Raw genomic sequence first — 23,481 nt, 5'->3', positions numbered from 1 at the left:
ATTCATCTTACTCATCATTAATTTCGTAGTCTGTCTCCCATAGATCACGGGTCGAAAACTATGGCCCTTGCCCGCTCTAGACTTCTGTCTTTATAAGTAAAGTTTTATTGGGACACAGTCATGCCCGTTTGGCCCATATAGTTTCTGGCTGCTTTTGTGTTTTCACATTAGAGTTGACTCATTGTGACTGAGACGCTATGGCCCACAAAGCCAAAAATATTTTCCGTCTTGCCGTTCAGATAAAGCTTGCCCAACCCTGCCACGGGCGGTCAGAGGGTTTGCCTTTTCCCTCTACTTTATCTTCCTCTTTCATCGTAATGACTCCAAACATCTCTTTTTATTTAGTTTTCATAGAAAGCCCTCACTATTATTATGAATGACTCATCCTAAGATAGTCTTAATATTATGCATCATATTTTAATATTTAATTATCACATCTAAAACACAGTGTTCTCAGTTATATAAATATTGCTGAGTTTTGACTAGAGAAGAAAATTTACTTAAGGTGTCCGTTCTGGTAGGTTTCTATGTTCAAAATATAGAGGCACATGTTCAAGAACAAGCTGAAGGCAGACTTCCAAGCATAGCACACACGCCAGAGAGCGTATAAAACGCGGGGCAAACAGGAGGGCAAAAGAAAACTGGAGCCCGGCTTCTTCCTGGTGACTTCTCAATTGGGCTTAAACGAGGAACATTGTACTTAAAATGCACGGGCTGTTTTGTCAGCGATCTTCTTATACTCACCGAACAGGCAATATAATGGCAAGAATCTGCATTTTATTCCCGGAGGACTTTCATTTTTGGTCATGATGAATAGAAACGTGTGCTGCATGAACATTTGTACTTTTTCTGAATTGTTCCCCTCGGGTGGGAGTGGGGGTTGTTTTCCGCTGCTTTGTATCAATTTAAGGTATCGATTTGTTCTTTTCAAAAAATTGAAACGAGATAAAAAAAAAACTTCCTTAGTTATTTTCTTTTATGCGTAAAAGCATCTGTCTTAGTGACCACTGACAAATGAAAACACCATCTGACCTTTGAAATAAAATCCTCGCAGCCGGAGATCTGGTGGTAGGAACCCGCCGGAATGTTGCAAAGGTGGTAGGACCGCTGAGCGGGAGCTGGCAGGGCTGTGCACCTGCTGCCCCCGCCCTCCAGCCCGCAGACTCTCCAGTCCCCCGGCACTGCTCCCCCGGGGCTGGGTGCTCTGGGAGGGCTCTACGCAGGACACGAAGCCCCTGAGATCCGTCACCGGATGGAAGCTTCCGAGATTCGTTCTCCCCGACTTCTGCGACACCCTGTGCCCTCCCGGCCCTGTCCGCAGTCTACGCCCCAGTAATGGGTGTGCTGCAGCTGGCGTGGGGGTGGGCGGGGGCCCGGATGCTGTGGAGCTCTCCCCGCTGTCTTGGCACCTGTCTGTGCTGGCCTCCTGACCCCTCCCCATCACACACACACACACACAAACGTAATGTTCACATATGTGGACACACACATATGGGGTCAACCCTCAGTACTCATGGATTCCATATCCATGAATTCACCTACTTGCTAACATTGATAGTCCCTCCCCGCCAACCACCTGCAGCACTGCCGCGGCCATTCACAGACATGCACAGAGCGAGGATAAAAAGAATCACCCAACGTGCACGTCTCCTGCCGAGAGAGAACAGAACAACACTCTGCCTTCTTGGTCTCCCTGCCCCCAACTGCACACTGTAAATGAGAGTCCTTTAGGTGGCGTATGTAGGACCCCGTTTTCCTCACTTTGGGGCCTTTTGTGGATTTCCCCGTGTAAAGTGGCCCCGGCACATGCTGCCGCGCTGTCTAGTGACCCTAAGGGCAAGAGGGCTGTGATGCACCTCACGGAGGAGATCTGCACGTCCGATAACCCGGGTTCACGCATATGCTGGTGTACTATTGACAGTGAATCCAATGTGAAATGATCAATTATATGTATCAGGTAAGGCGTCTTCAATAATTCATTAATTAATCAATAATGAAACAAAATATTGTATTGATTGGTCGGTGAAAATGTCATGACGGGAGGCTCACGGGACGCTAACCCTGCACCTTCTCAAGGAGCGGTGGCTCAGGATTTGCCAACTTGACATTTGGGGCAGCTTCGCAGGCATAAGGAAAGAGGGTGGCGGGAACCGGCTGTATCTAATGTCGCAGAAATACGACGCGCAGCATGGCCTAGGTGTCGTCAGCTGTGGTAGCCGTTCTCCCACGATAACTGAGGCCACTGCACAGCGCCCCTGCTCACCTGAATCCCCGACCTCAACCCTCAGAGCCCCAAATGAAGAAGCTTACACATTTCTCCTTTTGTCTCGATTTTTTGTTTGTCCCAATTTGTCCCAGAAGTGCAGGCACATGTCAGGTCTCCAGCGCTTGTTTAATTGTGTTTTTACAATTTACAAGTGTCTCAAGGACATGGATTTTTGGGCCTGTGCAGTGTTTTTGAAATGTCTGAATTAGTTACATCTAAAAACTCCAGAGATTTCACATAAAATTCCGAGAGAATCATGCACATACCTGCTCCTCCCGTCTCCTCGTTACCAGTCTCCCAATCCTTCGCCTTTTGAGTCTCCGAGCGACCACACAGATCAGTAGTCACGCATAAACGAGTGTAGATCCGTCCCGGTCGTTCTCGGTCCGGGCAAAGTGGACGAGCGGATGAACTGCTTCACGCCCCGCCTTTCGGGAGCTCTCCCTCCAGCATGGTCTTCCTGGGACTTTCCTGACTGGAAAGTCAGTTGACATGCTTCAGGAGACCGCTTCCAGTCGGCTCCTCTGCGTCGTGCAGGACCATCCATAACGCACGCAGGACGGCCTCCCCCGGTCAACTGGAATACAGAGCTCCCCACAAGGAAAAGGAGGCAGCGTAGCAGGGACAGGTGTCAGACCCTGAACCTCGTGATCATGCAACTCGCTGGGGCCTTCTGTACCTGCTGGAGGCCAGTTACGTGGACGCCAACACCCGCCTGATGGTGAATGTTGCCACACTCAGCCCAGCCGGCTGGGTCAGGTAGCATCTAGTCCGTAATGGAAAGTTCGGGTTTTGCCGGTAGAATACCGAATCTTGACCATCTCTCAACCGGAGATAGGCTCTTGTTTTGGCTGGAGACGGCCTCTTTTCCCAACTCACCTCGCCGCTCTCCACGTCCAGGCTTACCCATGCCTCAGCTCCAAGGATAAATCTTGGCTGAACACAAAAAGGACTGCAGAAGCACCTGTCCAATCTCTGAGACTGAGTCACCCTTGACATCCATTTGAGTCAGGACTCATGCCCCATCCACGTTCACGGGCAGCTGGGGTCCAAGTCTGAGGCCTTGACTGAATAACCTGTACGTGGCTTTGATGGCTAGAGGGTTCCACCTGCCCCTCTGTCCACCTTTGCTATCCTACCGGCCTTCCCACCCCTCCCCCCACCCACCTCTTGCCAGAGGCCTTTTTGACAGAATTCCTGAATACCTGCTTCCGTTGTTCAATCTGATACCATGTCCTGCAATGTGTTTTTTAATTCTTTCACTTTGTCATGGGCTTAGATGAACACAGAGAAGTTGCAAAATGGTAGAGAGTACCTACTACACCCTTCATGCAGTCATCGCACTGGGAAAACAACACTAAATTACAGGTCTCGTGACTTTTTTTTTTAAAGTTTATTTATTTATTTTTAAGAGAGAGAGAGAGAGGGAGAGCATAAGCAGGGGAGAGGTGGGGGGAGGGGAGGGAGAATCCCAAGCAGGCTCTGCACTGACAGCAATGTTCGATCCCATGACCTTGGGGTCATGACCTGAGCCAAAACCAAGAGCCAGACGCTTAACCAACTAAGCCACCCACGTGCCTGAGGATCTTGTGAAATTTTACCAGAAATGTCCTTTTATTGCCCAGGATTCCACATCAGGTCTAATTTGTTGTGTCCTTAGTCTCTTCCAGCCCGTGACAGATCCTCAGGCTGTCCTTGTCTTCGGTGACGTCCATCCTGGTCCCCTCCAGTGAACTCACTTCAGCATCTGTCCTCACTGCAGCAGAAAGATGTGCAGAAGCATTTGTTGTTTCTTTATTTATTTTTTTAATGTTTATTTATTTTTGAGAGAGAGAGAGAGAGACAGAGTGTGAGTGAGGGAGGAGCAGAGCAGAGAGAGAGGGAGACACAGAACCCGAAGCAGGCTCCAGGCTCCGAGCCGTCAGCACAGAGCCCGATGTGGGACTCGAACCCACAAACCGCAAGATCACGACCTGAGCCAAAATCGGATGTGTAACCGACTGGAGCCACCCAGGCGCCCCTGTTGTTTATTTAAATAGCACAAGCCGACACAGGCTCGCATCATTTCTGCCCATCAGTTCTGGTCAGAACGAATCCTAGGTCATACCCACAGTCAGGAGAAAGGGCAACGTCGTTTACTGGATCCCAGGAGGAAAGTGAAGCAGCCTAATCAAGTGCTAGCTAGAATCGTCTCTGCCGCTGGACCCGTCGAGTCACCAAATTGCTTTCTTCTTCTTCTCACATAATAATACAACTTGCCCCCCTCTGCCCAAGGCAGAGAACGCAGACACCCATCCAGGATCTCTGAATGGATTCGGCCTCTTGGTGAAAAGCAGGAACAGCCCTGAGGTCCGGTCTCCTGTGACCTGAGAGATCACTGATCTGCCCCTGGCTTCCCTGATTTCTAATCAGCAGTGATGGATCAGGGCAGGGGACCCGCATGGAGGCCTCCCCCCTTGGAGAGAGGAAGTAGGGGCGTCTCCCCCCAGCACTGGCCCAGAGACGTGCTTCAGTCCTGCAGGACGGGTGTGCCGAAGTTCCTCTGCTCGGGATGCCGGGCCCCCCATGGTCCCGGCCCCCGACTTCACCCTCTGGGGGCTCCTTGGTGCTCCTTACTCTCTGCAGGGCCACATGGACTTCGGGTGGTGTCCTCCCCTTGTCCCCTTGTGGCAATACAGCTTTGGGAGCTCGCCTCCTGCTTAAGAGAGGCTGGGGACTCAAAGATTGTTTTCGAGTCCCAAACAATCAAAGGATTTTTTCTTTTTCTTTTGGTCCAGACACGCGTGGTCTTCTTGGCGGTGTGATCATCTCAAAAACTTAGTGACTTCTGATCTGTTTGTATCAGTACCACAACTCCACGTCCTTTCTTGGATGTCCTTCTGGAATCGATTCCACTCCTCTGAATCTGTCCCTCAACACGACGGCAGCCTCTCTGAGGCCCCAGGGCTGAGCGGGACGTCCACGCGCTTACCCACACCTCTGCTCCGCGTCACTTCATGTAGCTGAGACGGTTCCCTGGCACTCAATCAGTTCAAACTATTCTTCCTTCCCATACTTACCATTTGGGGACTAGAAGCAGGTTACCTTTGGCAACCCTACACGGCCAAGGATTTCTGGACTCCATCTATTACCTGTCATTTTCTGCTTAAAAACAGCCAGTTACTTCCTGAGCTCATCTCTTTCTGGCATTGCCTCTCCAAACAGAGCCAACTTCCAGTTAAAAGAGATTTCCAATGTTCCATTTTCCAGTGACTCCTCCCAGGAGCCTACAGTGATGGGTCTGCCTTCCAAGTCCCTGCGGACAACCGTTTTGCCGTGTCTTGTCAATACGTACCATAGATGTCCAGCCCTCCAGCTTGCCTAGGTCTTCCTCACCTCTTGCCCGATTGCTACGAAAATGGCCACATCTTTTTGTCTTAGCAGCAACCCCCTGCAAGATACCAGTCTCCATGCTATTAAATAAATCGTGCTAGTTGCTGGAAACAGCTCCCAAGTTGCAGAGGCACAGCAAAATAAATGTGCTTCCTGTCTTCCCCATGTCCTTTGAAGATTTTCCAGTGAGGGCACCTCCTTCAGACAACATCTCAGTGATCCAGGCTCTTTCTATCCTGGGATGCTGCCATTTCCAAAAAGTGGCTCCCGTTTTGCCACAGGAGAAGGAGGGAAAGGATCGGGGGTACGAGGCAGTTTATGGGGCCGGACGTATCAGATGTCACATCTACCTGCACTCCATCAGTCGGACTTAGTTTTACGGCCCCATCAGGTACACGGGGGCTGGTAAATGTCATCCTCTGGGGTGACCAGGAAGGTAGTTAAATGGTTGACAATAATTAGAATTCTTTCTGCTGCAAAGACCAATCTGAAGAGTCACCTGATTTCTCTGCAGAATCAGGCAGTTCCCCTCCACGTATGCTGTGTCTCGTACGTAACTTGCAACATGGCAACAAATTATTTTATTGTCTGTAGACCCGCCGGGTAATGAGGGCCTTGGGGTTAGGAACTGTCCCGAACACGTCTCCTAGCCCGTGAGCCTGGTGCTCTGGCCGGGCCTGGCACACGCGGGTGCTGAGAGAGCGTTTGTCAAGAGAAGGTCGAGACGGGAGGGAGGCCAGGCTAGGAGTAAATATTGAGAGGCTATCCTCTGTGTAGAGCAGGATGGGTTTTCTCCATCAGGAAGGGGGAAATCAAGGGTCGTTATCAGACATATTTTCTAATAAAAATGAAAGGAACGTCCTTCTCTCTTTAATTTATTCAAGTGGGCAAACTGTTTCCCCTTCTCATTCTTGGCATCTACTTGGTAATTTTGCATTTCCCAATGGATTAGTCTCCATGCAATGAAAGCTCTCAGTACGGGCTATTATTTCTATTTCTTTGAATAGTACCTCTTCTCCTATATTAAATTGTTACGTATAATAGAAAAAAAAAAAAGCCCAAAGATGTGGGCATCGGACATTCTCAGGACCCAAGTTGCCACTTAGTACCAGAGGGAGATGTGTGGGGAGTCTGTCCCCTGGAGATTTAGGACTGTGTCCCAAGACTTCTCTGTCCAAAGGGCTCAAGATAGAAACCCTTTCTGGTCAGGCAGAACTGAGTCCAATCAACCGATTGAAACACATAGACATGTGGAACAATAGCCCGTTTGTTTCCTGTTAATCTAAGAAACAAAGGACTCCTGATGAGGTTGCACAAAGGGATTCTGACCATCATCTGAAATGTCTCTGGGTCCTAAGCTGGGCTGTGTGAGTGTGGAGCTTCTCTGGGTCCTGGTCTGTCGTCCAGGGAGTCCATCACGAGCTGGGGATGTGCCAGGAGCTGATGGGTGGTGGCTGAATTGGGGTACCACATCTCGGGCACGCCCTCAGAGGTGTGAACAGCACAGGTTTATGTTTCTCTAAACAGAAATACAGCAGGATGGAAGTGTCTGCTTCTGAAATAATCAGAACATTGCAACAATTTTCTGACAGATAGATGTGAAGGGTCTTGAGGAAGGGCACCTTTTTATTTTTTGTAACTTTTTTTTTTTTTAATTTTTTTAATGTTTATTTATTTTTGAGAGAGAGAGAGAGAGAGACAGAGTGTGAGCCGGGGAAGGGCAGAGAGAGAGGGAGACACAGAATCCCAAGCAGGCTCCAGGCTCTGAGCTGTCAGCACAGAGCCCAACACGGCACTCGAAACTCACCGAGCCAGAGATCATGACCTGAGCCGAAGTCAGATGCTTAATCGACTGAGCCAGCCCGGCGCCCCAAGAAGGGCATCCTTTTATAACGTGCCCCAGAGTGCCACCTGAGATACAACCACGTGGGGCAGGCCCATCCCACCTTAGCTGTCCCTCCAGATGCTCTGGTTTGCAGAAGGGACCAGCTGTGCCAGTGGGTCCTGGGATCGACTCCTGGGAGGGCAGCCCCTGTTGGGAGTTCACACACCTGCCTGTGAGAAATCCGTCTGGCACAAGGGCTCTGTGAAGCGGCTCAGAGTCAAGTGTCCACTTTCCTGGCCGCCTTGAGCAGGAGGGCGCTGGAGCAGAGCCCCGTGAAAATCCGAGCCTCAGAAATTGGGTGGGAAGCGGGGTTCCCGTTTACCGTTCTTACTGTGCTCTCCCTGGACACAGATTCCCTCGTTAGTGACATCTTCCGTTAGCGTGGCACATTTGTAACAGCTGGAGATATTAATAGTGTAGTGATTTCCTCAAATGGAGGAAAACATAAATAGCATTTAAACTTAATAACTAAAGTAGATTAAAATTTAAGCGATAAACCTAACTATAATGAAATAACATTATGATAATCATCATTAGGAACCGAAGTCTGTGGTCTCCGTTAGCGTGCCTCCTTGGTGATGTCCACCCTGTGGGTTTGGACAAATGCATAATGGAGTGTATCATACAGAGTAGTTTCACTGTCCTAACAATCCTCTGGGCTCTGTCGCGTCATCCCTCTCCCCACCCCCAACCCCTGGCAACCACTGGTCTTTTTATCGTCTCCGTGGTTCCGCCTCGTCCAGGATGTCATGTAGTTGGGGTCATACAGCATAAACTCTTTCCATATTGGCTTCTTTCACACGGCAAATGGGTCAAGTTTCTTCCTTGCCTGTTTGTGGCTTCATAGCTCATTTCTTTTGATCTCTGTAAATATCACACTATCTGGATGGACCAGTGTCTTTATCCACTCACCTATTGGAAGGCATCTAAACTTTGACAGTTGTAAGTAAAGCGGCTAGAAGCGTTCATGTGCAGGGTTTGGGGTGGATGTAAATGTTCAGCTCATCTCAACCAGGTGAGTTGACACGCTGGATCATTTGGTAAGAATGGGGTCAGTTCTGTCTTCCGAAGTGGGTGCCCCATTCCCGTCAGTAATGTGCGAGAGTTCCTTGTGCTCCACACCCCGTCAGCATTTGGGGTTGTCAGGGTCTTGGATGTGGACTATTCTAATAGGCATGTAGTGGTACCTTGGGGTGGTTTTAATTTGATATTGAGTGTTTGTTCGTATGCCTGTTACCCAGGTATTGTTTTTTTCTTCTTCTTCTTCTTCTTCATGGGCCTAATGTAGATATTCCTTCTTGTAAGCAGAATAAATTGGCTTATCATTATGAGAGAAATATGTTTCTAGACTAATTGGGCCAAACCTTCTCTTAACACATCTTTCGAAAGTGATGGAGAGGGGCCCCTGGGTGGCTCAGTCAGTCACGCTTCTGACTCTTGATTATCAGCTCAGGTCATGATCTCATGGTCTTGAGATCGAGCCCAGTGTCAAGCTCTACTCTGAGGGTGGAGCCAGCTTGGGATTCTGCCTCTCTCTTTGCCCCTCCCCCACTCATACTCTTGCTCTCGTTCTCTCTCTCTCTCTTTCAAAATAAATATGCCTCTCTCTCTCTAAATAAGACCCCCTCCTTAGGGGGTCCCAGCTGGGAATGAAGTTTTCCCAGCCACGTGGAGCCTTTGAGAACAGATTTTGCCGCTTTGCAATGGAGCGAAAGCAACCAATCCAGACTGCTGACTGCTTTGCAAAGAGTAAGACACTAAGAGATGCGAGGTGTTTCCACAATCCTGCCTCTCACATGTGTATGTTAGGCCAGGCCAGCTGGATTTGAAGAGAGAAAGAAAATCACCATCTCACTGACAGAACCAGCTTGCTTTTAATGCTGTCAAACTGAAGAAGTTCAGTGTCTGTGCTTGCTCCAGCAAATTCTCCCTAAGCCACTAATTGTTAGGACGGTAACACCGAGGACCACCGAGTCAAGGACAGCGAGAGATGCACAGAGTGGTGGCTCTGTCTTCAGCGCCGTGGGCAGACAGTATTAATATACAGTCATCAGCAGGGATAGCAAACATCTACACATAAGAACGTGACGGCCCAGGACACCAGGGGGGCTCAGTCGCTTAAGCGTCAGACTCTTGGTTTCGGCTCGGTCATGATCTCACGGTTCGTGAGTTCAAGCTCCACGTTGGGCTCTGTGTGGTTGGGATTCTCTCTCCCTCTCTCCCTGCCCCTCCCCAACTCTCGTTCTCTGTTTCAGTCTAAATAAATAAATTAAAAAAAAAAAAAAAGAATATGATGGCCAGGAGTTTCGGTGTCCAGTTTGACCATGACCCTTGAGCTATTGCAATCTCCAGTTGGACACTGTCTGCTCTCGGGTCCACCTCTGGAGGTGGGGCTGCATGACAGCTGGGTGGCTGTGGGCCATGACACTTAACGGGACCCTGCAACAGTCAGCGGGCACGCAGCACTGGTCTTAGAGGCTTCGATGCTTTTTCTCCCTAAGCATTGGGAATTGATGAACGTTTCGCTTTCTGAAATGTCTCTTTAATTCATTGTTCCCGGGTATCCAGGCCAGACTCTTCCTAAACTCACCCACACTTGTGCAGCCTGACCACGAGCTTCCAACTGCTCGTTCCCGTCCTGGCCGCGCTCCGAGGAGCGTCGCTCTGAGCAAGATGGGAAGTGACGTGTCTTGTAACATCATCTGGGGTTTGTGGTCTGGGCCAAGGCCCCTTCACTGAGTGTGGTTTTCAGTCAGCTCTGAGCATCACACAAAGCCTTCCCACATATTCTCTCCAGCACACAGAGTTTTAACAATCCCGGTCATTCTTTCTTCTTCTTCTTCTTCTTTTTTTTAAATGTTATTTATTTTTGAGAGACAGAGAGAGAGAGAAAGAGATGGAGTGTGATTGGAGGAGGGGCAGAGAGAGAGAGAGGGGGAGACACAGAGTCCAAAGCAGGCTCCAGGCTCTGGGCTGTCAGCACAGAGCCTGATGTGGGGCTCAAACCCACAAACCGCGAGATCATGACCTGAGCCGAAGTCGGACGCTTAACCAACTGAGCCACCCAGGCGGCCCTTGGTCATTCTTTCTTAACCAGCTCTTCTGTAGATGCCGAAGAACCCATCTTTCCAGTGTAATCCATAAAGCCACCTGGTTTCCAGCATCTTCTTAAAGGAAGTGTAAAGTTGGAGAGGTCCCCTGGCAAAGGGACACTGTGGACAAGGCTGTCCTACCAGGAGGCCAGCATCTGCCTTCTGGGGACATAAATTCCATGTTCCCTTCCCAGTCAAGGCAGAAACAACACTCATCACAGGACTAGCTGCACGAAAGGTGAAGACACCCAGTCCCTCTGAGACCCTCCCTCAACCATCTATGCTCCAGCCCAGGTCTTGTTTCCTGCTTAGTGGGAGAAAGAGATCATCATTCTTTCAGAATGCAGGTGTCTAACTCCTCATGTTCCGCCCCACAGATAACTGTCCATCTGCCAGTAGATATCTAGACAGACCACTAAATGCAGAGGGATTTTTATATTGCCTATCGGATAGCTATTCATTTTAAGTAAAAACTGATTGCCTTAGTGGAACCAGGCATTGAAGAAATGACAACGTAATAGTTCATTTGTATCATCTTTGACAGAGATGTGGGGGTTTTTTATAAATGACAGGTGAGCATTCTGAAATATTATCGTTGGATTCCGTTAGTCAGCAGTGACAGAAATGTGACTTTCCGGCCCCATTGTCTTCAGGGAAAGGGGAGAATGTCATTTAAAAAATAAAGCCCGGGAAAGCCGTCTCCTTCCAACAGTTTCCAAACTGGTTCTCAGTCGATTGGTAGTGTTACTTAGACCCCATTCCTCCACGGTGAGGTCCTGAAAGTCCAGGAAAACTGGTTTGCTTACCTAGCAGTTCCGTTTTTTCTCTTTCTACGAACTGGGTGTTGAAATGACCCAAAGCAGCCAGAACAGTATGACCAGAATGTTCTACTGCCAGCGGGGTTGGGACAGACAGACAGACCAAAGGCCATCAAGGTCTGTTCTTTGCAAGGGAAAACTGATATCTTGACACATGGATATTCGTCTCAGCCATTTTGAGTTTCCCGTCCCTGGACAATTGTGGTTTTCAAAAAAAGCAAACCCTTATGTTCGTGGGCGTTGTAATTGTATTAGTTGTCTATTGTGGCATAATGATGGCACCACAAACGTAGAGGGGTCAAACCACACACATTCATGACCTCAGAGTATCTGAGGCTTGGGAGTCTAGGCACAGCTTAGCCGGGTCCTCTGCCCAGGGCCTCTCCAGGCTGTAGACAAGGTGTCAGTGGGGCTGGGGTCTCATCAGAGACTCGTCTGGGAAAGGATCTACTTCCAGGCCGGTGGCTGTGGGACTGAGGGCTTCTGTTTCCCGCTGGGTGTCTGCTGGCCGTGTGGCCTTCTCTGGGGGGCAGCTTCCAAAGTGACTTTGAAGAAGCCAGCTGGGGGGGGGGGCATCTCCTCACAAGACGGGTGTTACAGTCTTGTGTATCATAATCACATATGTGTAATTACAATCCTCCTAGCACCACTGCATGAGGAGACGTAACAGTTAGTTCCCTGTTATCTTGACAAGGAGGACAGGGGTACCCAGATATTTGGTTCAGCTTGATTCTGGGCATGTCTGTGAAGGTGTGTCTGGATGAGACAGTATTTGCTTTGATAGACTGAGCAAAGCAGGCGGTCCTCCCCAGTGCGGGGGGGGCCTCATCCAGTCCCGTGGAGGCCTGTGCAGAACAAAAGACAGAGTGAGAATGTCTTTCTCTCTGCCTTTTTCGAGCTGGGACATTGGCCCTCATGCTGTTGGCATTCCTGGTTCTTAGGCCTTTGGATTCAAACTACTTGGAACCACACCCACCGCTGACTTTCCTGTGTCCCGGTCTGCGAATGGCTGGTCGGCTGCGAATGACTTCTCGGCCTTCGTAATTGCGTAAGCCAATTCCATATACTAAGTTCTATACATATGATCCTAGTCGTCTGTGAGCCTAGCCTAGCCTGGTCACATGAGCCTAGCAGGAGGGAGGGACCGCGGGACTGTAGGTGCATCCTACAACCACACATCTTACAGAGCTATTAAATACTGTACTTCTGCAGGGAGAAATGTCATTTTCAGAGCACGAGACAAGGAGGTGAAGGTGCTCACTGTCCTAAGAAGGAATCTAGCTGAGACCAAGAGGCGGACAGGATCCTTCTCCCGAATGGGTGATTTCAACAGCATATGGGTGCAGAGTCGGAGGCTCCATATTGGTATTCTCCAACAATGCAGACGTTATTTTTTTAGTATTTATTAAATACGTCCATGTGCCCAACAGTGTCTGAGAGCTTTCCAAATGTTATTTTTTTTAAGTTTTTAATGTTTATTTATTTTTGAGAGAGAGAGAGAGTGTGTGAGCAGGGGAGGGGCAGAGAGAGAGAGGGAGACAGAATCCGAAGCAGGCTCCAGGCTCCGAGCTGTCAGCACAGAGCCCGACGCGGGGCTCGAACTCACGAACTGCGAGATCATGACCTGACCTGAAGTCAGACACTCAACCGACTGAGCCCCCCAGGCGCCCCTTTCCAAGTGTTATTTTACATAATGCTCACGCCTGTGCCAGGTGGCCAATGCTATTACCCTTTTTTGCAAACAAGGAAACGGAGGCAGAGGATTTGGATGATTTGTTCCAGGTCACATGGGTAGGAGACTGTGGAGCCAGGGTTCAGCCCGGTGTTTTCAACTGCTCTGCATGTCCTAACTGGTCTACACTAAGGTGGAGGTAGCCCGTGGCCCGGGGACACGTGTCCTCTAGTGAACAGGTTATCCGTGCCCCTAAAACTCACACTCACGGGGCAGGTTGGGACATGATGGAAGGAAGAGGCAGGGATCCGGGGGAGGAAGAGGCCTGGCATCAGGGCCGGGAGAGAGGCAGCTGAGCCTGAGCGAGGTCCTACCAGTGCTAGAAGCTGGGACCCACAGTGCACCAGGTGGCCCGAGACACCTGGACACCAGGTGGTGCATTCAGTGTGCGGCCTCGTGCTGCCTGCCTGGCACAGCGGGGGCAGCGACTCGTGGCCGGGGTGGGCTGGCCTGGCACCATCCCTTGTGACGAATTTGGTGAAAGTCTCCAAGGAGTGAGGCCTCAGACGGCCAGCACAGCTGGGTCCTCAAAGCAGCCACCACACGTCTCCAGAAAAGAAGCAAGATGTGACTTTCCCTCTTGTGAATTCTCCATCTAGTGGCATCGTATCTGATGTCTTTTTTCCCCCAACTGTTCTAAACAGTTTCTGAACAATGGATTTCTGAACAAGGGATTCGAATCTAAGTTTTGTAAAATCTTGATTCAAAGGAGGTGGGTTTTTTTATGTTTATTTATTTTTGAGAGAGACAGAGAAAGACAGACACGGAGTACAAGTGGGGAGGGGCAGAGAGAGACAAAGAATCCAAAGTAGGCTCCAGGCTCCAAGCTGACGGCACAGAGCCCAATGTGGGGATCGAACCCACAAACTGTGACATCATGACCTGAGCCGGAAGTCAGACGCTTAACCACCCAGGCACCTTGACTCAAATGAGTTTTTTAGAGCTAAAGTGCTTTCCCTGACTCCCAGCAGCGACTGCAAATCTCAGAGCGCAGGGTGCAAATGTGCCTCGGGGGTGGGCTTGGTCCACAGGACCCCCTCCTGCTCCCCTCCAGGCTGGCTAGGGGAGGGCGAGGCTTCCCCTCAGGAGCTGGCCCCTGACGTGCGGCCCCTCCTGCACTTCCCTTCCTGTAATGTAGGGTCCTACCCACCAGGATCAGCGATTCTCGAGATGGAATCGTGGGACAGCGTCCCAGAACCCAGAGCAGGAGATGCCCCTGGATCCAGTCAGTATGGAAGGACCTAGAAGGGTTTGAGGAAGAATGCACCGGGATGAAGCCTGTGCTTGCTACAAGCAGGACACAGGGAAGTGTGTCCCCAGGAGGGCGACAGTGGGAGAGGTCTGGAGTGCACTGATCAGGGTTTGGCCACCACAATGGCCTGGGATGGACCGTAAGCCCCTCACTTGGCCTCGTGTTTATTTCTGTCACTTTTTCCTACCGGTCATTATTTTAGCTACTTACTAGTTTCTTGCGTTTCATAGCACCTGGGCGGGGACTGCTTCAGCTGCCCATCCGTCGGAGCATCTCTGACGGCGCTTGGCACGTAGTCTGTGTTCAGTAAATAGTGCTGAGTGCAGTCCTGGCCCTGGAGAAGCGTCCCGTGAGGAGGACACGGGTCCAATGAGTCCCCTGCCTCGTTGCAGTTCAACTTCAACCAACATGGCCAGTGGGTGAAGTCCTCCCTAGAAGGCAGCCCACGGCACATCCCCAGAGAGCAGGTGACCTTGCCCAGCGGCCTTGCTGAGCGAGGAGCGAGGAGCGAGGACACGTGGTTTGGGTGAAAAGCAGGTAAAAGGTGGGAGGGCGGTCCCCGCCAGATGCTGCAAAGCCCAGTGGGGAGAAGCTTCGCAACGGAGCCCTCAGGGCACTGGAGGCAGATGCTACTGGTGACTGGTAGATGGTGACGACCTTGGGATGTCCTCCAACTTCCACCCCTTCCTGCCAGGCCAGTCCCTCCCCCCGCCCTGCAGCCCGTGCAACATCCCAACTACAAGGCTGACGTCACGGAGAAGCTGGGTTGCAGAGGACAAGCAGGGGAACCTGCCTCCTCCAACCCCGGGGACACCGAAGGGTGGAAGGAGGGGCTCTCCAGACCTCGGCCGGAAGCAGGAAGAGGGTCAGAACGGGTGGGAAAGTGCTTTTGCCTCCGCCCCAGCCCCAGGTGCTGCCACAGCAGAGTAATTTTGGCAGAGGAAGGCAGGTGTGGGGACACAGGAGCTCAGAGGGGCCTCCAGACTCAGGGGGGTGTCTCCAAAGGGAGCAGAGCGATGGGTGGGGCTCTTGGATGCACCCACTTCCCAGAGGGAGGCCTGGGGGCCACCACCCTGACAAGTAAGGCTGGGACACAGGTCCCTGAGGAGAGGCTGCAGCCCCAGCAGCAGGGCCGTCTTCCTACGGAGCAGCCTCCTGCCCAGCCGGCCCTGGGGGACAGGGCGCGGGGCCCACGGTGGGGTGGCGGACCTGTGTTCCCACACGGGAACTGACGAGGCAGTGGGTCCTCCCCGGGGGGAGTGGGAGGCCGCAGGGCCAGGAACCACTGAATCGTACTTAGTACAGCTTCTAAAGTCATGATTTCTTTGGTGATCTTGGACTTCATTATAGCCCAAGGAAACTGCAAATGTCATCCTTGGCAAAGCCAGTTGGGGCTGAGGGAGGGCTTTGAGAAGGAGGTCAAGTAACAGGAGAGAGGCAGATGTAGGGGCTCAAACTGGCCTAGGGAGAGGCTTTAGCTTCTAGAAGTTGCTTTTGCCCCACAGGGCCCCCTGACGGGACACTTCCACAGCCACCCCCATAGGCATCCACGACTGTCATAGGTCTGAAAATACACAGGCCGTTGTGTGTGGCAGCAGACGTGAATGGCCTTTAGCCAGAGGCAGAGAGCGGCACAGTGTTGCAGACTGTCCTCCTGAAAGCCACCAGCTCCCCGAGGGACGCTTCGGGACCCAGAGTCTCAGGCTTTGTTGCCATGTCCCCGCTCTCCCTGAAGCGTGGAGCTATTCGACCTTGGCCCTCTCGTCCAGCTGAGAGGCAAACTGGAAGTCGTTCTCTTCGTTTAACAATTTTGAGCCCGGACCATCATTCCAGGTTCCCTACCGGGTCTTCTCGTGGTCGGTGGCGGACAGTGGGTGTAACCGCGGAGGAGGCCGTGCAGTGCTCGCCTCGGATCCTTGGCGGCCGGCCTCCGGGGCCCTGACCAGCTCGTGTGAAGGGAACACTCTGGGTGGTTTACTGCTTAGGATGGCCGCTAGCACGCTCTTCAGGCAATAACTTGAGAAAATGCCAACGTTCGAGGTAAGTAATTAGCGTAGAACCAACCATTCAACGTCTGGACAATTTAGCATGTTGACAATCGACCTATTGGTTCTGCTGAATGTGTGTCTGACGGTCCATACACTCCCGTTACCGTCACATCTTCTGCAGATGCTGTGCTGTGTGTCAGAGGGTGACGGAGTGAGGGATTCTAAGGCACAGAGTGGAAACTAGGATAGGAAATTATTCAGGTCTCTTTCACCGTGATTGGGCAAAGGTCCATCTTTATGGGATGAGGCCACTTCTGGACTAGTTTTTTTTTTTTTCAATTTAAAAAAAGGCTTAAATTTTTGTTAATCAAAATTGATATTTTTTGTCAACAATATTTCCCTTTTTTTCTGGTCCAACCAGTGAAGGTTCACTTTGAGCAAACCTGTAGTTTTTAAACTATGTGATGTAAATGTAAAAATATTTAATGAAGTATTGTAACTTAGTATAGCATATATAACTATAGTATACACACAGAGTATAGTAGTATGAGTTATAGTATATACACAGCGTATACATGCTATATCCATAGTATAGTTCCTGTGTTACTGGGAAAATGTTCATACTTTGGTAACTGGCATATTTAGAATAAATTTTTATAGATTTCAACTTTTACCATCTGAGAGCTCTATGTAAAGCCAGCTACTGTAAGAGCCTGTGAACTCTCGGGTTATGACTCATCAAACGTCTTCCCTGCTTGACCAGCTGCAAGTTTCTCGAAAGAGTGAAGTGGGGCAAGGGTGTGGTAATGACTCTTGTGTGCACATTGCATTCTTTACAGTGTCGGGCCTTTGAAAGTGAAATTAGTTTTATTTATCCGAACTGAAATTTTACTTTCTTGTTAAATACAGAACTCTAAGTCTCAATGATGTTTTGCCTGTCGACTGGAACTGGAATATCTGACCGTATTACAGTCTACGCTCAGCATGTGACAAACCGTTTCCAAATCCTCTAATGACAGGCTTCTAATTCAGTATGCCACGGGATAAATACTGCATGCAGATCTTTGACACTGAAGGAGAAAACTTTCAGGAATTTTAAGTCCAGGGATGATGAATGTCAGAAACGTAATTTCTAAAATTGGTAGTGGTGCGTTTATTAAATTCAATTCACACCGTGAATGTCCTTCAAAGAACATGCAAAAAAAATGTTTTTTAATCCAATTATTGTTTATGACTAAAACCTAAGTTTCAACAGAAATCCAGCTAAACTTTGAAACTCAGAGTTAAAACATTAAGAAAATGTTCTGCTCTTGTGTATGGATAGATGATAATGTTGTAGACCAATAGCGTTTGCCGTTTGTGACCAAATAGTGGTAAAAAGTAAGGCCATGAATTACTGGGCTTTTGATTAGCATTAAAATTCTGAAAATTAAAAAAAAAAAAAAAGGTGAGAGGGAGAGAGAATGAAAAAATGAAAGGAAGGGCAAGAGAAGAGGAAAGAAGGGAAGGAAATCGGAATTTGGAAGTTCCCTCGAGTGGCCTCACTCTCTCACGTCCCCCCGTGATGCAAGGTGACGGTTTGGGCGGCTGGGGCCCCCCCGCCAGCACTTGGCCCCTTCATCTCAGCCCTTCTGCCACCTGTGTGGTACATGGTAACGGTTTTAACTTGCGTTTTCCTAGTGAGTAAAGAGGTTAAACGTCGTTTCCAGAACTTCTCAGTCGCAGGTGTATCTTCTTTAGTGAAACGTCTGTTCGAATGTTACGCTCATTTAAAAATACAGCCTTCAACTGCCAGCTCCCAAATGGGGTTCATATTCACCCCCTCCCACACTCTCTAGTTCCGATCCTCATTTTCTCTTATGGAGACTCCCTGCCCATCTCCCAGCCACGGCCCGGCCACCTGCACTGCGCCCCCGCCACGCTACCAGAAGAAGCACGTCCACGCGTGGGGCTCACGTCCTCCCGTGCAGGCATCGCCAGAGGGTGCCGAGCGACAGGGTCTTTCCATCGTCCTTCAGCTGCCACGTGGGCACCTTCTCGATCTGCTGCTCCCCTGTCCGTTTCACCCTGGCGCCCATCCCCTACCCCCTTCTCACTTTATTTTCACCAACATCAGCCTAAATGCAGCCCCGGGAAAGCCTCCTTGGAAGAGCAGGGGCTCTCCCACACTTTCGGCCCCTACAGGTATGACTTCCACCCAGACTGTTTCTCCTCGAGTCATACTGGAGCCACACTCTCTGAGCAGACTGGAGGTCCCTCTGCCCTCGTAATTTTCCATAACGCAAACATCCCATTGTATTCTCATGGTACGTCTGTCTCCACACTAGACCGCAGGTCTCCTGAGGACAAAACTGCGTTCTGCCTTTGACCTCTGTCATCTGATGCGAGCCTGATCACAGTGGGCCACGTATCGGGTGACCTGCCCCTGTGCTACTCCCCTGGGTACCAGGGCTCGGGGGATATAGTGTCGATCCTGTTAAACTGCCCCACCCAGTCTGCAGGAACTGTCATTGGACTGAACTCCCTATGTGACCCCCAGCCCCAGAATAACAGCTGATGACAGGAGAGAACATGGTAAGACTCTCGGTCCTAAGGACACAGTGGCAGCCACAGGTGCCTGCGTGGGGCACTCCAGGGCCCCACCCTGATGCACGACACATTTTCTCCCTTCCGATTTACATACTTTCCTCACAGTCTAGGCTCCACGGCCTTCTCTATATTCTTTTTATTTTCGTTAAGAAATAAACAATACATAAAACTACAAGGTATAACATAACCACCCAGTATAAATAGTAACATCCAAAAAACCAGATCTGATCTATTTGCTTCAGTTTTCTCAAACAAGAAGAAATGCCCATCACAGAACGTGACAATCGCCTAGATTCCCTCTTCAGTCCCCTCATCTTCAAGGACAACCACAGTCATGGGCTTAATGAGTCTCCAATCCATATTTTCATACTTTTACGACACTCGCTCTCTGCATGTGGTGTTGGTAGTGTTGCTTTGGGTTTCCTCACGATGGCAAACCCTATATTATTCTCCAGTGAACTGTTCTCCCTCTTGCTTCCTTCCTTCCTTCACCTGAAGGTCAACTTCAGACCTTCAACTGAAGGTCTTCGGTTCTGGTGAGCCCACCCTGTCTTGAGGGTCACCTCGAAGCAAACCTCTGATGAGCTTTTGTGGAGAGACGTGTCCGAAATCACCAGGCCAAAGAAATGCTGGGAAGGGTGCTGTTCTGTGACACCCACCGGTCTCATGTCGGGCTCCCACACCATCTCGTGTTTCTTGCTTCTTGGACTTTTGTGATTATTTTCTAGGATAGACTTGATTTCACCTTCTATCTCTTCTACCACATTTTTGTTCTCTCATTTCCGAGAGTCACTGTCCTTGGATAATTTTGCTTTCATGGCGGCCTGTTGTTAATGTGGGTATAATAAACTTAGATTTTTAAAAACAGCTTCATTGAGGTGTAATGGACATTCAATGAACCGCATGTATTTATAAAGCGTATAACGTGATGCATACAGATGTGAAACCATCGCACAAGCAAGATAAGGAGCATCAACCCCGAATGTGTCCTCTGGTCCTTTTGTAAAGCCCCCACCCGAGCCCCCACCCGCAGGCAAACGCTTCCCGTACCCAATACAGGGTGTGTTCTTTTTTGTCTCGCCCTTTTCCGTCAGCATGGTGACGCTGAGATGTTATTTTCCTGCTACTGTTCATAGTTTCTTCCTCTCTTCCTGCGCAGTAGTATTCCATCGTATGGATATACCACAAGACAGTCATTCATCTGCCTACGGACAATTGGGCTGTTTCCAGTTTGGGGCTGTTGCAAATAAAGCCGCTATGATCATTCACGTAAATGTCTCTGTATACATTATACGCTTTCATTTCTCTTGGGCAATTACCTAGGAGTGAAATATTTGGGTCATATAGCAAGTGTATGTCTAACTTTTAAAGGAACTGCCAGAGTGTTTTCACCATCTCACATTCCCACCAGCGAGTGTGTGTCAGTTTCAGAGTCTCTGCTTCCTCACCAAGCCTTCGTTGGTCGTTTTCTTCGATTTCAGTTATTCTAAGGGACGGGGGGCGTGGTGTGATTGGCGTTTCCCTAATGACTAGAGGTGGTAAGCGTCTTTGCACCTACTTACTGGCCCGCCGTCTGTATGTATTCTTTGATGAAGAGTCTGTTCAAATCTTTTGCCTGCGGTAAAGATTGTTCTGAAGTTTCTATTGTTGACATTTGAGAGTTCTTTGTGTATTTGGATGCAGAACTCTCACCGGACACGCGATTTGTCACTCACGCTAGCAGTCCATTCCTGAACATTGCTGGGTCACATTCCAGGGCACCGCGTCCTCTGGCCACTCACCTGCCGAGGCCCAGTCTCCCCTGATGTTACAACTTGTTTCTAGAACATTTCCCTTTTGCTTCTGGAATGATGTTTTCTTCAGAGGCATTTGCTTTTCTTCCACGATGTAACCTTTTCTAAGTATCTGGCGATCCCTGACCATCAGTGCACATTTCTGAAAAAGTTCCAGAAGAGCTGAGTGGGAGCCTGTGACTGCGGGGACCACGCCTCCTGAGGCAGAAGGTGGCCGGCTACCACACTGGTGGGTCCCTAAGAACTACAATGTGGATTTATTTTTTTCTGGGATGCCAACGTCTGCTTACTCTGGCTGTACCCAGAGAGCTAGTTTTTACTTAGCTCCTTCCCCGACCCTGCTCCCACTGCATTTGCCCCAGAAATGGGTGCAGAGCTCCTGGGGCTTATGTGCTGTTTGTGGGGAGCAAGAATGGAGAGGGCACTGTTGTCGGCTCTGAGTCCAGAGCCCAGATGCACAGGTGCACGGCCTCACTTCCAGGGGCACACCTCACCTCCCCCTCTGTCAGCCGTGGCAAGAGGACCTGCCATCTCAGCAGGGCACACCGTGGGCTCTCCAGCGCCACGGCCCCCTGCCCTGCTTTATCCCTCCCAGCCGTGGGCCCTTAGATTCCTTCACAGCGATTGTAACGGCTCAGGACCGGGAGGGGGAGGAAAGGCACGTGTTCAGTTCATCATTTTGAATTGAGAGAGTTTAAATGTACTCCTGAAAATATAAAAACCATTCCTAATGTTGCCTTTTTTAAAGTTTATTTGAGAGAGAGAGAGAGAGAGAGAGAGAATGCACGTGCACACACAAGCAGGGGGAGGGGCAGAGAGTGAGGGAGAGAGACAGAATCCCAAGCAGGCTCAGAACTGTCAGCGCGGAGCCTGATGCGAGACTTGAACTTGTTAACCGTGAGATGGTGACCTGAGCCGAAATCAAGAGTCAGACACGGGTGCCTCTTTAAAGGAAATATTTCTCTAAGTCACTATAGAAAATTTTTTAAAAAAGGAAGTTACAAATACTAAAAATAGAAAACACGATAAAAGGACATTTCAGTATCGCAGTTAATGAGAGAATCTGAGCCAGCTTATTCCACGGCCAAGTCTGTTTCTCGTGTTGTTAAAGAAAATGAAACAAATCTGAGTGCTTAGAAGGGCCGGGAAACGCCGGGTGAATGTGCCAACGAAAGCCGTAGCATGGCAGTATTCGGAGCAAAGCCGGATCCCAGGAGAGCAGCACTCAGTGGGAAGATTATCTCACATTGATAACAGGGTGGATGAAAAGTTTTGCAGAATGCCGGCAGCAAAACACAAAGCAAAAACTATTAGACACACAAGGGAAATCTGACACGGGAGAGAAATAAGGTTGCAGACAAGTTTAACAATGGGGTCAATATCTCTGAATTTACACACGACAGAACAAACAGCATCAGCTTTGGAGAACGGCCTTGTTATCAAGAGCTTGAGGCCACAGAAGGAAAACTCAAAATCTGCGCGGGAGAGATTTCACAGAAAATGATCTCTACTGTGTCCACATGTGTCAAAAAGAAGAAAAACCTTTCAATGAAATCTCTCAAACGGTTGAGAAGAAAAAAAGCACCCTTTCAAACCAAAATGAATTTCCTAGAAATAGTGAGATTGAGACAAACCTAACAAGTACAGCTGGAGACTATTTAGGGTCATAATTGTAGGAAGGTCATTAAACTCTAGGAAGTGCAGGGGCGCCTGGGGGGCTCAGTGGGTTAAGCAAACCACTTTGGCTCAAGTCATGATCTCACGTTTGTGAGTTCGAGCCCCGTCTCAGGTTCTATGCTGACAGCTCGGAACGTGGAGCCTGCTTCAGATTCTGTGTGTGTGTGTCTCTCTCTCTCAAAAGTAATTTAATGTGTTAAAAAAAAAACCCTGCAAAACCTTAGGAAGTGTCACGTAGCAGAAACACACAGCCTTAAAAGCTACAAATACACCTGCTAGGCAAACAGATGACTGAGGTAGTCCTCCAGAGCAGTTACGAGCACGATGAAAAGATTTCCCCTAAATTAGAGCAGTGAAGATAAGCAAATAGGAAGTCAGGAGACACAGAGGAAATCACCATCATAAAGGACACGCAGAGAACATTTAATGAAGAAAACCCACAAGATCAGCATCCCATGTGGGTGTGTTCTCAGTTCGCCTTCCCCCTCTGCACCTGACGGAAAGCCCTCTTTCTCATTTCTGATGTGTATGCAGTCCCCTTGAAAATCTCAAGAGAAATATTGCAGATTTTTTTTAAAGCAAAGAAACAATTCCATTGGCTCCAGTAGAAAACAGACCAATGACCAAGTAAGAAAATAAAAGAAACGTTCCAAACCGTAATCTCACAGAAAGGCACTGCTGTTAAAATCGCACAAGAATCCTGACGACCCCCTTTATTATTCAGCATTGTTCTCGAATTTCTTGTTACTATAGGAAGCAAGCGACAGCAGAAACAGCAGCCTCAAGTACCCCTAAACAAGAACGTGACAGGTTTGCGGATGGTGGGACGGTGACGCTCCAGAACCGGAGCTTAACCGGACAGAATGGCAGGGATGCACAAAATGCCCCCAGAGGCTGGGCTGGCAGGACAAACACGTGAACACCGATGGTGCTCATTTACCCTCGTTACAAAACGTGCTTGGGGACGCACTGTCATCCACAACGAGCAAACCGTCAGATACCGAAGAACTACCTGAA

The 23,481-nt window shown here is 49.5% G+C and overlaps 1 long non-coding RNA gene across 1 annotated transcript; it reads left to right on the top strand.

Moving 5' to 3' along the window:
* Positions 1 to 8,300: 8,300 nt before the first annotated feature.
* LOC132680660 (uncharacterized) lies at positions 8,301 to 20,207 on the top strand. The gene is made up of 5 exons (XR_009610650.3): positions 8,301 to 8,538; positions 12,375 to 12,481; positions 16,251 to 16,457; positions 17,315 to 18,715; positions 19,518 to 20,207. It is a non-coding gene; the product is annotated as an uncharacterized LOC132680660 (long non-coding RNA).
* Positions 20,208 to 23,481: the final 3,274 nt, after the last annotated feature.

This window comes from Panthera onca, chromosome A1, assembly GCF_046562875.1.
Source record: "Panthera onca isolate mPanOnc1 chromosome A1, mPanOnc1 haplotype 2, whole genome shotgun sequence".
NCBI classification, from domain to species: domain Eukaryota; kingdom Metazoa; phylum Chordata; class Mammalia; order Carnivora; family Felidae; genus Panthera; species Panthera onca.
The sequence above is the reverse complement of the archived record's forward strand: the minus strand, read 5'-3'. Positions and strand labels throughout refer to the sequence as shown.